Here is a 14,423-nt window from a genome sequence, read left to right on the forward strand (position 1 = left end):
GGACTCGATTTGTGAGCACGAAATTGAAGTGTCGCATCTCCCCTGGTCACTACAGTGGCCATATCTCAGTATTGTTCAGCTTTTATGGTCTACGTTGGAGAGAAGGGTGCGCGATCGCTACTCACCTCCATCATCGTTACCCGACGTTGCCACTATTTTGTCAGGAGAATGATATAAGATTCCCTTTAAAACCATAGAGACCCCGTATTTATTCATTCAGAGACGACTGGAAGCTGTTTTGAATGGCAACGGGTTTCCTGCACCATATTAGGGTTGGTAATGTGATAAGCTTTTGGTATTTCCATATATTTGTTCACCGCCTTGTGGCGGTCAATTCTGAGGTCGATCAGTATGGAAAAAGCAGTTCCCTATGTAAGTGGGCTGCTTCTGTGTTGGCTGCGCTGTGTAGCGCTTTGCATTGGATCTCTGACTGCACTTTGTAAGAGACTCTGTGGCTGGTTGGACTTAATGTTGGAAGCTAGACGCCAGCAGTGATGAGTACTGTTAGGCAGTTGGAGGTGAACAGTCAGCAGTGATGGATGTTAAATGTGAGAAGTTAACATTGATGGAGGGTAGAGGTCGGAAGTGTTAGCGTAGGCTAACGATCTGGAAGTATCCGACTTGGAGATCGAAAATTATCCTTGAGAGGTTGTACTGGATCTCAATGACGATTTGCTTGAACTAGATGTCATATTATTAAGGTAAAAAATACATTATTTGGTTTGCAACAAAAGCTTCCCTTTACTAACCACATGCCTATTAGTAGCTAGTGGCTTTAGTAGTTAGAATCTTTTATTTAGCTGGCAGTATTGACGCTCGCTGTATTGCAGTAGTTCGCGTAATTAAGATTTTTGTGAGGTAAGTGCTTAATGAAATGTGTAAGCTATTATTAAGATTTCTTTTTAGTCAGGACCATTCTTCTGAATTAATTATTTGAAGTCAGGTTGTAATTTTTTTGAGCAGTCATATTGCGTTGCGCTAGAATATTGTGAGTCAGTGTAAAGAGAAAGTAGGCTCAGTATGTTCAGTTTTACTCAGCTGTTTCAGAATCAAATAACGTAGAAGTTTCATCTTCTCAGTCATTCAGCAATTTAAGTACAGACACACTCATTTTTTAAAAAAAAGTTTCACCTATAAATAAAGGTATGCTGTGGAGCTGAGGATGTCGGTGTTTGTAGCAGTATGTATTATGTTTTTTACTCTCCATTTAAATTTGCACCCTCGATATGCTCGGAAAATTATACGTTTAAAGCCGGCGGCAGGCATAAAACGTCATCCGAAATTGTACTGAATGCTTTCTAAGAAAATTATTTTTTAGTTCATGAGCCCACTCGAAGCGTAAATGGTTGCGAAAGCATACTTGACCTTTTAGCAACAAATAATCCTGGACAAATAGTGAATATTGTGACGAATACAGGGATTAGCGACCACAAGGCAGTTGCTGCTAGGCTGAATACCGTAACACCTACAACCATAAAAAAGAAACGCAAAGTATATCTATTTAAAAAAAGTTGATAAAAATGCTCTTGATGCCTTTTTAAGAGACAGTCTTCACTCCTTCCGATCTGATCATGTAAGTGTAGAAAAGGTATGGAATGTTTTCAGAGAGATAGTATCGACAGCAATTGAGAGATATATACCACATAAATTAATAAGTGATGATACTGATCCTCCATGGTGCACAAAACGGGTCAGATCGTTGTTGCAAAAGTAACGAAAAAAGAATGCCAAATTTAAACGAACGCAAAATCCCTAAGATTGGCAAAGTTTTACAGAAGTTCGAAATATGGCGTGTACTTCAATGCGAGATGCTTTTAATAATTTCCACAATGAAATTCTGTCTCGAAATCTGGCAGAAGACCCAAAGAGATTCTAGTCAAATATAAAGCACACCAGTGGCAAGACGCAATCAATAGGGGAGAGCGGGACAATGCCGTACAGCGGGGTAATACCGTGCACCGCTTTAACCAGTTTCCCAGAGAGCGCAAAGAGCGCTGCATGGTGCTGCCACATAGCGGAAGTAACTATAATCAGACACAAAGGGGTCTATATCGTTCAACGGCGCAGACGTCTTCGACAATCGGTTTCAACTGATTTCGACTGTTTTCTTATAAAATCTGAAGACAATAAGTCTAGAGGTGAGCAAAATATGTAATAGCGACAATATTTAAAGTAGCTCTATTTAATTACGCATTTCTTGATCTTCTTTTACACATCGAACGTTAGACGTTAAATTTCGTGATTGTTGGGTTAGAATTTAAAATGGCGAGTCACGTTGTCTCGGGGCAATGCCGTGCCTGTAGCACGGTATTGCCCCATATGGTAATTTCTTTTGGAATTTTCGTGAACTATATATTTGGAAGTGTGTGTGTGTGTGTGTGTGTGTGTGTGTGTGTGTGTGTTGTGTGTGTGTGTCATCTTACAAGTTTTCCTTGTGTCGTGCATGTGACACAGCTGAAAACTATATTTGCGACTAATGCCATTAAAACAGGGGATAAATGTGTTCAGAGACAAGTTGATACCAAAATCCAATAATTTTGTTTTACCAGTAAAAGGATTTTCTGTCTGTAGAAACTTTAATAAGTTGTAAAATTTATGTGTTTCAATTCTAAATAAATTCTTTGATTTATTTTTACAGAGTTTTTGTCATTTTATGTGCAATGCTGTATCATAAGATATATTGTGCGGTATTACCCCACCCCTCGGGGTAATACTGTGCAATGTAACACTTTTGTAAAACAGCTGTAGGAACGTAAATCGATGTAATATAGCAAATATGAAGCCATAAACGTGTGGGGCATTGATTTATTGCCCAGAAAAAGGTGTTCCGCATTTCAATTGAGTTCGAAAAATACGAAATATTTGAAAAAAGGCTTATGTGCATGGTACTTCCCCACTCTCCCCTACCTTCACTGCGTGATAACAACGGTGAAGTCACTGATGACAGAGTCGCTAAAGCAGAGTTATTAAACATGGTTTTCTGAAACTCCTTCACCAAAGACAAGAACAACTGCCAAGACGAGAGAACATAGAAGTAGATATCCTCGGAGTAACAAAGCAGCTTAAATCACTTAATAAAGGCAAGGCCTCCGGTCCAGATTGTATACCAGTCAGGTTCCTCTCAGAGTACTCTGATAAAATAGCTCCATATTTAGCAATTATATACAACCACTCGCTCACAGAAAGTTCCACACCTAAAGACTGGAAAATTCCTCAAGTCACACCAATACCCAAAAAGGTAAGTAGGAGTAATCCGCTTAATTACAGGCCTATATCACTAACGTCAATTTGCAATAGGGTTTTGGAACATATACTGTATTCGAAATTATGAAGTACCTCGAAGAAAACAATTTATTGACACATGGCACAGTTTCAGAAAATATGGTTCTTGTGAAACACAACTAGATCTTTATACTCATGAAGTAAGAAGTGCTATCGGCAGGGGATGTCAAATTGATTCCATATTTTTAGATTTCCATAAGCCTTTGAACACCGTTCCTCGCAAGCATCTTTTAACCAAACTGAGTGCCTACGGTCTATCGCCTCAGTTGTGCGACTGGATTCGTGATTTCCTGTCAGGAAGGTCCCAGTTCGCAGTAATAGACCGAAAGTCATCGAGTAAAACAGAAGTAATATCCAGCGTTCCCCAAGGAAGTGTTTTAGGCCCTCTATTGTTCCTGAAATATATTTACGACATAGGAGACGATCTGAGTAGCCGTCTTAGATTGTTTGCAGATCATGCTGTCATTTACCATCTTGATGATCAAAACGACTTGCAAAAGATTTAGATAAGATATCTGTATGGTGCGAAAAGTGACAATTGACCCTGAATAAGGAAAAGTGTGAAGCTATTCACATGGATATTAAAAGAAATCGGCTAAATTTCGATTACGCGATAAGTCACTCAAATCTGAAGGCTGTAAATTCAACTAAATACTTAGGGATTACAATTACAAATAACCTAAATTGGAACGATCACATAGATAATATTGTGGTTAGAGCAAACCAAAGACTGCGATTCATTGGCAGAACACTTAGAAGGTGCAACAGGTCTACTAAAGGGACTGCTTACACCATGATTGTCCTCCCTATTCTGGAGTATTGCTGTGCAGTGTGGGATCCGCATCAGGTGGAACTGACGGATGACATTGAAAAAGTGCAAAGAAGGGCAGCTCGTTTTGTATTATCGCAAAATTGGGGAGATAGTGTCACAGACATGATACGTGAATTGGATTGGCAATCATTAAAACAAAGGCATTTTTCGTTGCGATGGGATCTTCTCATGAAATTTCAAACACCAGTTTTCTCCTCCGATTGTGAAAACATTCTGTTGGCACTCAAGTACATAGGGAGAAATGATAATCATGGAAAATAAGAGAAATCTGGGCTCGCACAGAAAAAATTAAGTGCTCGTTTTTCCCGCGTGCCGTTCGAGAGTGGAACGGTAGAGAGGCAGCTTGAAGGTGGTTCATTGAACCCTCTGCCAGGCACTTTATTGTGAATAGGAGAGTAATCACGTAGATGTAGATTGTTTATCAGTAAGTCTTTAGAAAGTTTTTAGCTCTCCAGTAAAGCTTAAGGAATGCCTAAAATTTAACTAAGACGGTACGTGGTGCTCCAAACAAACGGCAGACACTGAAATTACGTTTAGCTTGAACGCGAGGTAGCAACAGTCGTGAGAAAAAAGTAATTATTAGCAGATATAGGTTCACAGCCTCCAAGCCGCACAAAATCACTGGGTGTGCAGGTTAGTTACAGTGTCACAGACAGAAAATCAGCGATAATTAAGTGTTATGTTTTAATGAATAACGGCATTGTGTTCCGATTTTTAACGAGCGGACTACATACAACATATTTGCTATCTAATCTACAAGCGTTTGAATTACTTGTTAGACTTATCAGCTTGTTTTTCCAAGATAGTACAGTATCAGTATTTAGCATACGGCTGGCAAATGAGAACATTTCACTGTTACTGTACAGGATATGATATCTGTTACATTCCACGAACGAAGTCATTTTCAAATAGTTCTGAAGAGTCATGGCGCATCATAACCTAAAATCAAACACAGTAATGTCAAAATATTTGATGATGTCAGCATTTATAATTAAGGTTCATATAAAAATGGATACCTTATATTTAGGAGCGAGAACTTTGTGCATAATTCAAGATCCATTATACTTGCGAAACAAAGCAAGCATCCATAGCTAGTTTACTCGTTAGGTATTTTCAATACTTGTCTCATACTGAACACAATAGCAGAGCCTGTGGGCGAATTGTAACTAAATAAACCCTCGTTTCGTCTAATGTGGTCCTAATTTTTCGACGATTTCTTGGGAAAGAGAGGTTTTCTGTATGCTACTACCTTTTGTTCTTTCCAGTTAAGAAGACACATTATCAGAAAACTGTCTTGAGCAGCTAAATCGACAGCCAACGCGTGATGGAAATATTTTAGATCTGGTAGCCACGAACAGACCAGACCTCATCGACGGTGTCAGTGTTGAGACAGGGATTAGTGATCATGATGTTGTCATTACGACTATCGTTACGAAAGTTAAAAAGGCGGTCAAGAAGGCTAGGAGAGTATTCTTACTAGAAAGAGCAGATAAGCAGTTGTTAGCATCCCACTTAGTAAATGAATCGACTTCATTTACTTCCGGTACGATGGACGTGGAAGATTTATGGGCAAATTTTAAACACATTGTAAATCACGCATTGGACAAGTATGTGCCGAAAAAGTGGGTTACGGACGGAAAAGACCCACCGTGGTTTAACAGCGCAATTCGGAGAACGCTCAGGAAGCAAAGGCAGTTGCACTCGCGGTACAAGAAGGATCGGGAGAATGAGGACAGGCAGAAGTTAGTAGAGATTCGTGCTGCTGTAAAAAGAGCGATGGGCGAAGCATTCAACCACTACCACCGTCATACCTTAGCAAAAGATCATGCTGAAAACCCAAGGAAACTCTGGTCTTACGTAAAATCGGTAGGCGGGTCGAAGGCTTCCATCCAGTCACTCACTAATCAGTCTGGCCTGGCAACGGAAGACAGCAAAACGAAAGCTGAAATTTTAAATTTAGCATTTGAGAAATCTTTCACGCAGGAGGATCGTACAAACATACCGCCATTTGAGTCTCGTAAAGATTCCCGTATGGAGGACATAGTGATAGACATCCCTGGGGTTGTGAAGCAGCTGAATGGGTTGAAAATAAATAAATTGCCAGGTCCTGATGGGATTCCAATTCGGTTTTACAGAGAGTACTCTACTGCACTGGCCCAACGTAAAGTCCCGAGCGACTGGAAAACAGCGCAGGTGACGCCTGTATATAAGAAGGGTAGCAGGACGGATCCTCAAGATTACAGACCAATATCCTTAACATCGGTTTGTTGCAGGATTCTCGAACATATTCTCAGTTCGAATATAATGAATTTCCTTGAGACAGAGAAGTTGCTGTCCATGCATCAGCACGGCTTTAGAAAGCATCGCTCCTGCGAAACGCAACTCGCCCTTTTTTCACATGATATCTTGCGAACCATGGATGAAGGGTATCAGACGGATGCCATATTCCTTGACTTCCGGAAAGCGTTTGACTTGGTGCCCCACTGCAGACTCCTAACTAAGGTACGAGCATATGGGATTGGTTCCCAAGTATGTGAGTGGCTCGAAGACTTCTTAAGTAATAGAACCCAGTACGTTGTCCTCGATGGTGAGTGTTCATCGGAGGAGTGCCCCAGGGAAGTGTGGTAGGTAGGTCCGCTGTTGTTTTATATCTACATAAATGATCTTTCGTATAGGGTGGATGGCAATGTGCGGCTGTTTGCTGATGATGCTGTGGTGTACATGAAGGGGTCGTCGTTGAGTGACTGTAGGAGGATACAAGATGACTTGGACAGGATTTGTGATTGGTGTAAAGAATGGCAGCTAACTCTAAATATAGATAAATGTAAATTAATGTGGATGAATAGGAAAAAGAATCTTGTAATGTTTGGATACTCCATTAGTAGTGTAGCGCTTGACACAGTCACGTCGATTAAATATTTGGGTGTAACATTGCAGAGCGATATGAAGTTGGACAGGCATGTAATGGCAGTTGTGGGGAAGGCGGATAGTCGTCTTCGGTTCATTGGTAGAATTTTGGGAAGATGTGGTTCATCTGTAAAGGAGACCGCTTATAAAACACTAATACAACCTATTCTTGAGTACTGCTCGAGCGTTTGGGATCCCTATCAGGTCGGATTGAGGGAGGTCATAGAAGCAATTCAGAGGCGGGCTGCTAGATTTGTTACTGGTAGGTTTGATCAACACGCGAGTGTTACGGAAATGCTTCAGGAACTCTGGTGGGAGTCTCTAGAGGAAAGGAGGCGTTCTTTTCGTGAATCGCTGCTGAGGAAATTTAGAGAATCAGCATTTGAGGCTGACTTCAGTACAATTTTACTGCCGCCAACTTACATTTCGCGGAAAGACCACAAAGATAAGATAAGAGAGATTAGGGCTCGTACAGAGGCATATGGGCAGTAATTTTTCCCTCGTTCTGTTTGGGAGTGGAACAGGGAGAGAAGATGCTAGTTGTGGTACGAGGTATCCTCCACCACGCACCGTATGGTGGATTGTGGAGTATGTATATAGATGTAGATGTAGACAGTTAAAGAGTAAACTTGGATATCTTACAATTTTTGCTAAGGATGTCATTTACCGTCTAGAAGCACGGGGGCATTTCTTCACTGCAACTCAAAGTAATCAGCTTAACTTGAAGTGCAAAGAGTGCCCCTGGCATCAAGAGTTTCTGCACGAGAATCGTGCTTTCGGCTGATCAGCGATAATCTGTACTCAATATGTCATCATTCTAGCATGAGATGGGCAAAACAGATATTCCTAGAATTGGCTTTCAAATCCAGCTATACATTTTGAGCCACTGTATCGTCTCCTTTATTTGTCGTTACCCGTTTGAACCATTTGACCATCTTCAGTCGATGAAGTTTTTCATAAGCAGCGAAGCTTATTTGTCGCTTTGGTTTCGAAGAATAAAACGTAAACAATACGAGAACTTTTGGCAGAATACAATGACGCTTTTTAAATACACGTACTTTTCGCTTACACGACATAATAATGAAATTAATTGGCACAGAGCAGAGCCACATAGCTTGCGTCACTTGTATGACAGTCAGATGTGTAAACACTTAGAAGTTCTATTCAATAAACTTTGTTCTCATTAATAAACGATGAATGTTGAAATTTAAGTGCCCAGCGCTTAAAATAATATCAAGCAGTCATATTTGCATATTTGTGGTTTTGTCACCTTACTTTTAAATGAAAATTAATTTGATTTCCCATGTGCAATAATGAAGATAATTAAAGCCCTAAAAAGTAAAAGCTAAAATGAGGTTGATAATATCTCCAACAAGACACGTAAAAGTTGTGAACATTTAATATTTAATGTTCTTTATCGCTTACGTAATGCATAATTTATTCAGGATGCTTTCCGAGACAGATTAAAATGTACTGTTTTTAGGCTACTCTTTAAGGAATGGGGGTTCTCAGATGTCACTCCTTACATCATTTTCTAAAATTTTTGAGAACGTAATGTACTGCACAGTTGTCTCCCATCTGTGACGTTATGGAATACCTAGCCAATAACACTACACACTTCAAAAGGGCTACTCTACTGAGTTAGCTATTTATACATTTATGGAGCAAATAATAAAATCTTTAAATGATAAAATATCATCAGTTGCGATCTTCTGTGACATATATACAAAGTAGAAGGCATCTACCGTTTTATTTGACTGAGATGGCAGAATTAGTCCCGTTTACAGGTGGTACAAGCATTGTTGTGAAGCCAAGCAGAGAAGCATGAACATAAAAAAGTAGTAAAGAATGTTTTTGTGGAATTTACTGACTCGTTTTACACAAATAAGGTAGCTTTACACTTTGAGAAAAACACAGATCATCTAGTTTTGCACTGTCAAAAATATTCCGGCTTCTATTCACCTAATACAGCAATAAGACATAATAAGCAGGGTAGAAAATTCTAAGTTCTTGGATGTGCATACTGATGAAAACTGAAAGTGGAAAAACCATATAGTAGACCTGTTAAGAAATTTAGGTTCAGCTACTTTCCCCATAAGAATAATTGTCGACTTCGGTGGTATATAAGTCAGTAAGATAGCATCTTTTCATTCACTGATGTCTTGTAGTATAACATTCTGGGGTGATTCCTCACTTGCGAAACAGTATTCATCGCACAAGAGAAAGGAATTAGTGATGTGTGTTGGATTCACTTACATATATCTTGCCGGAATCTCTTTTAAGTTGCTAGTAATATTGACCACAGCTGCACAGTACATTTATTCAGTTATAGAATTTGTTATCAATAATCCATCTGAGTTCGAGTAACAGATGGTCACCTGTATAACACTGGAATGAAAAATGATCTGCATTACCCTTTAGTGAATGTGTCTTTGGCACAGAAGGAGGTGAAAGATGCACCTATAAAACTGTTAGACACACCATCCGTGGAATGAAAATATCTAACAGATAACAGAAGTGTTCTTAAGTACAACAAGTGACATATTTATCGTTCGATAATCTCGCTAATATCTTCGAATCTCGCTGTTTGACACATTATGAACTTAGTATTGTCTTCATCCTGCTGATATGTATCATTAATATCCTTTAGTATCGAAGCTACGCTGTCAGCAACATTCTGCATTATCTCTTTAATTAAACGGCCACTTCTTATCGTCTCAGAAGATGCTCACCGCAACTATTCTCACTGTGCGCAGAAAACTGTTTCATGAGAAACCATGTCCTCCTCAGAATGCAGTTCAGTGTTCGAGTGACGACATATTGCCAGAGGGCTGACTGGTTATTTTTTATTTGAATATAGATGAGGAAATATTAGCAACTAAAATGTATGCAAGGCAGTGGTCATGTTCTTGATTCACATAAGTACTACTTCGTATAATAAGTCTCCCCGATTTTTACATGACGTAGATTTTCTATAGTCTGTTCTACTTTCACTTTGTGCTCCCTTCTTTGAGGAACTCAGTTTTAACCAACCACGAAGCTTCAGTGTTCTATCTGTTGCAAATTAAACAGAGATGGGGTTATCGTAAATTTACAGACAGTCAGTTATGGTGACAGTTCACGCTGAGTTCCGCGTTCGTGTTGTAATGAAAGGATTAAAATAAGCACTAAAGTGCATTGGCCATAGTTAAGAAACTTGTTGCTAGTAGTTTGAATACACCTACATACAGTGAGTCCTAGAAATGTTGTGAGAAACTACGAGTGGTTGTAGAGGTTATCTTGAGGAATAAATCGAGGATAGGAACGCGTGTCCGGGAATGTCATCCAACGACGCTACAGACCGACGAAGTTATTGGCTGCAGCGCCTGCCACTACAACACTCCTTCAGCAGCAAAATGGCTCTGAGCACTATGGGACTTAACATCTGAGGTCATCAGTCCCCTACAACTTAGAACAACTTAACCCTAACTAACTTAAGGACATCACACACATCCATGCCCGAGGCAGGATTCGAACCTGCCACCGTAGCGGTCGCTCGGTTCCAGACTGAAGCACCTAGAACCGCTCGCCCACTACGACCGGCCCACCCCAACACAACTGTCTTCAGCTGCAAATGTGGTTTTGCACACTGACAAACTGTAATGCCATAGGCGGAACGTATCACAGCGTTATTTGTTATTAGTGATCGCGACTGACTGCCACAATCACCAGTGGGGAAGATGAAGCTATCTGGTGTGTAAAAAAGCATTATCCCTATGAATTTATTTTATCTCTGTGGATGACGGTTTCGGACACGGTTTCCCATCTGCAGTTTATTTTTCTCCTGTGTGCCGAAAACATTCGATAGTAGGAAAAGGAAGACAAGGAAACGTAGTAGGTGAATATGGAATATGGGTAAGAAATGAAAGAGGAAGCCACCTGGTAGAATTTTGCACAGAGCATAACTTAATCATAGCTAACAGTTGGTTCAAGAATCATGAAAGAAGGTTGTATACATGGAAGAGGCCTGGAGAAATTGGAAGGTTTCAGATAGATTATATAATGGTAAGACAGAAATTTAGAAACCAGGTTTTAAATTGTAAGACATTTCCAGGGGCAGATGTGGACTCTGACCACAATATATTGGTTATGAACTGTAGATTAAAACTGAAGAAACAGCAAAAAGGTGGGAATTTAAGTAGATGGGACCTGGATAAACTGACTAAACCAGAGGTTGTACAGAGTTTCAGGGACAGCCTAAGGGAACAGTTGACAGGAATGGGGGAAAGAAATACAGTAGAAGGAGAATGGGTAGCTTTGAGGGATGAAGTAGTGAAGGCAGCAGAGGAACAAGTAGGTAAAAAGACGAGGGCTAGTAGAAATCCCTGGGTAACAGAAGATATATTGAATTTAATTGATGAAAGGAGAAAATATAAAAATGCAGTAAATGAAGCTGGCAAAAAGGAATACAAACGTCTCAAAAATGAGATTGACAGGAAGTGCAAAATGGCTAAGCAGGGATGGCTAGAGGACAAATGTAAGGATGTAGAGGCTTATCTCACTAGGGGTAAGATAGATACTGCGTATAGGAAAATTAAAGAGACCTTTGGAGAAAAGAGAACGACTTGTATGAATATCAAGAGCTCAGATGGAAACCCAGTTCTAAGCAAAGAAGGGAAAGCAGAAAGGTGGAAGGAGTATATAGAGGGTCTATACAAGGGCGAGGTACTTGAGGACAATATTATGGAAATGGAAGAGGATGTAGATGAAGATGAAATGGGAGATACGATACTGCGTGAAGAGTTTAACAGAGCACTGAAAGACCTGAGTCAAAACAAGGCCCCGGGAGTAGACAACATTCCATTAGAAATAGTGGCAGCCTTGAGAGAGCCAGTCCAGACAAAACTCTGCCATCTGGTGAGCAAGATGTATGAGACAGGCGAAATACTCTCAGACTTCAAGAAGAATACAATAACTCCAATCCTAAAGAAAGCAGGTGTTGACAGATGTGAAAATTACCGAACTATCAGTTGAATCATTCACGGCTGCAAAATACTAACGCGAATTCTTTACAGACGAATGGGAAAACTGGTAGCGACATCGGGAAAGATCAGTTTGGATTCCGTAGAAATATTGGAACACGTGAGGCAATACTGACCTTACGACTTATCTTAGAAGATAGAGTAAGGAAAGGCACGCCTTTGTTTCTAGCATTTTTAGAGAAAGCTTTTCACAATGTTGACTGGAATACTCTTTTTCAAATTCTGAATCCGGCCGCTGTGACCGAGGGCTCTAGGCGCTTCAGTCCGGAACCGCGCTGCTGCTACGGACACAGGTTCGAATCCTTCCTCGGGCATGGATGTGTGTGATGTACTTAGATTAGTTAGCTTTAAGTAGTTCTAAGTCTAGGGGACTGATGACCTCAGATGTTAAGGCCCATAGTGCTTAGAGTAATTTTTTTTTTCCAATTCTGAAGGTGGCAGGGGTAAAATACAGGGAGCGAAAGGCTATTTACAATTTGTACAGAAACCAGATGGCAGTTATAAGAGTCGAGGGGCATGAAAGAGAAGCAGTGGTTGGGAAGGGAGTGAGACAGGGTTGTATCCTGCCCCTGATGTTGTTCAATCTGTATATTGAGCAAGCAGTAAAGGAAACAAAAGAAAAATTCAGAGTAGCAATTAAAATCAATGGAGAATAAATAAAAACTTTGAGCTTCGCCGATGACATTGTAATTCTGTCAGAGACAGCAAAAGGACCTGGAAGAGTAGTTGAACGGAATGGACAGTGTCTTGAAAGGAGGATATAGGATGAACATCAGCAAAAGCAATAGTTTAGACAAGAAGAGAATAGAAGCTTTCGAAATGTGGTGCTACAGAAGAATACTGAAGACTTGATGGGTAGATCACATAACTAATGAGGAGGTATTGAATAAAACTGGGGAGAAGAGAAGTTTGTGGCACAACTTGACTAGAAGAAGGGATCGGTTGGTAGGACATGTTCTGAGGCATCAAGGGATCACCAATTTAGTACTGGAGGGCAGCGTGGAGGGTTAAAATCGTAGAGGGAGACCAAGAGATGGATAGACTAAGCAGATTCAGAAGGATGTAGGTTGCAGTATGTACTGGGAGATGAAGAAACTTGCACTGGATAGAGTAGCATGGAGACCTGCATCAAACCAGTCTCTGGACTGAAGACCACAACAACATTGGAGATTTTAGAGGGTTCCAGGAGAAAAATAAACTGGAGATGGAAACCCTTTTCCAAAACTGCCATCCACAAAGAGAATCGCATTTCTATATGACAAGACCCTTCTGTGCAGCAGATAGCTCTATCTTCTCCACTTCCAATTTTCGCAATCAATCGCGATCACTGACGAATAAGCAACATTCCGAGATGTTGCATCTTTGGCCCTCTAGTGTACAAAATCACGTTTGCAGCCGAAGGGGTGGCCTACGGCAGGAGCAGGAGCCTATAATTTCGACGCTGTGTAGCATCATTGCATGACGTTTCTGGGCACAGGTTCCTATCCTCGATTTGTTCCTTCAGACACTCTCCACAACCCCTCGAAGTTTGTCACAGCATTTCTGAGATGCCTCATATATTAGAAACAATTATTGTTCGCTTTTATTTTGTTTATTAAGACATTATTAAATATGTTTTGTAGTCTTGTTTCAGTCATGATAACTGCTTTAAAATAGATAAACCGGTATATTTATCGACATTAGCGGAGCAAAACTAAACCTATGTAAAAAATTAAAACCAAGCACACATAAAAATTTAACGTAAAACTAAACTGGCATATTACTAAAGCCTTTTAGGGTCACGAGGTATATGGAGCCCATTCAAATTTGAGAGACTTTCAGAACATGGAAGGCTATCCTGGTATGTTCCTATGGATGAGATTACCATCTGTCGAATTTGCTCATCGCAGAAGTAAAGTGGACTGTGAAAGAAGTGTTGTTCCCATAAATGTCCAGCAAAATCCCAAAGTGTCTGTCTGACTCTAATTGACCATCTGGTACATTAGTGTCAGCAAGCCTAAAGGTTTGTTATTAGGTATCATTAGGCGACTCCACTTCCATTACAAAATACAATGATGTATCACACAGAATCTCCTAAAATGCGTGTTTCATTGGTATTCTACAGGACGAGTTAGACAGATCTCATTGTGCTACTCGTCTCAAGGGTACTGGCCCTTGGTGTCATCCAATTTTGCGTTCATCAAACAGAATGGATGATTAGGAACAATATATGTTTGACGACGAGGTCGTTAGAATACAGCGTACGAAGTCGTGTTGACAGCTTTGGGTAAAGAAGTGGTCCAGGTCCTTTTCAAAAGTCAACCTTGCACGTGTATTCAGTGAGTTGTGGAAACTATGGAAAATCTTAACCTGGATGGCTACTTCTCCCGATTTCGATTCCA

At 40.3% G+C, this 14,423-nt stretch overlaps 1 long non-coding RNA gene across 2 annotated transcripts in view; it reads left to right on the plus strand.

The window, feature by feature from the left end:
* Positions 1-549: 549 nt before the first annotated feature.
* Positions 550-14,423, plus strand: part of LOC126253047 (uncharacterized) — a 153,677-nt gene continuing 139,803 nt past the window's right edge. Inside the window, exon 1 of one of the 2 annotated variants that reach the window (XR_007545887.1) lies at positions 550-701. This is a non-coding gene — a long non-coding RNA (uncharacterized LOC126253047). Of the gene's footprint in view, positions 702-7,544; positions 7,610-14,423 lie in introns of those variants that run through there. The other variant, XR_007545888.1, reaches the window with a different exon arrangement.

Source organism: Schistocerca nitens, chromosome 4, assembly GCF_023898315.1.
Source record: "Schistocerca nitens isolate TAMUIC-IGC-003100 chromosome 4, iqSchNite1.1, whole genome shotgun sequence".
NCBI lineage: Eukaryota > Metazoa > Arthropoda > Insecta > Orthoptera > Acrididae > Schistocerca > Schistocerca nitens.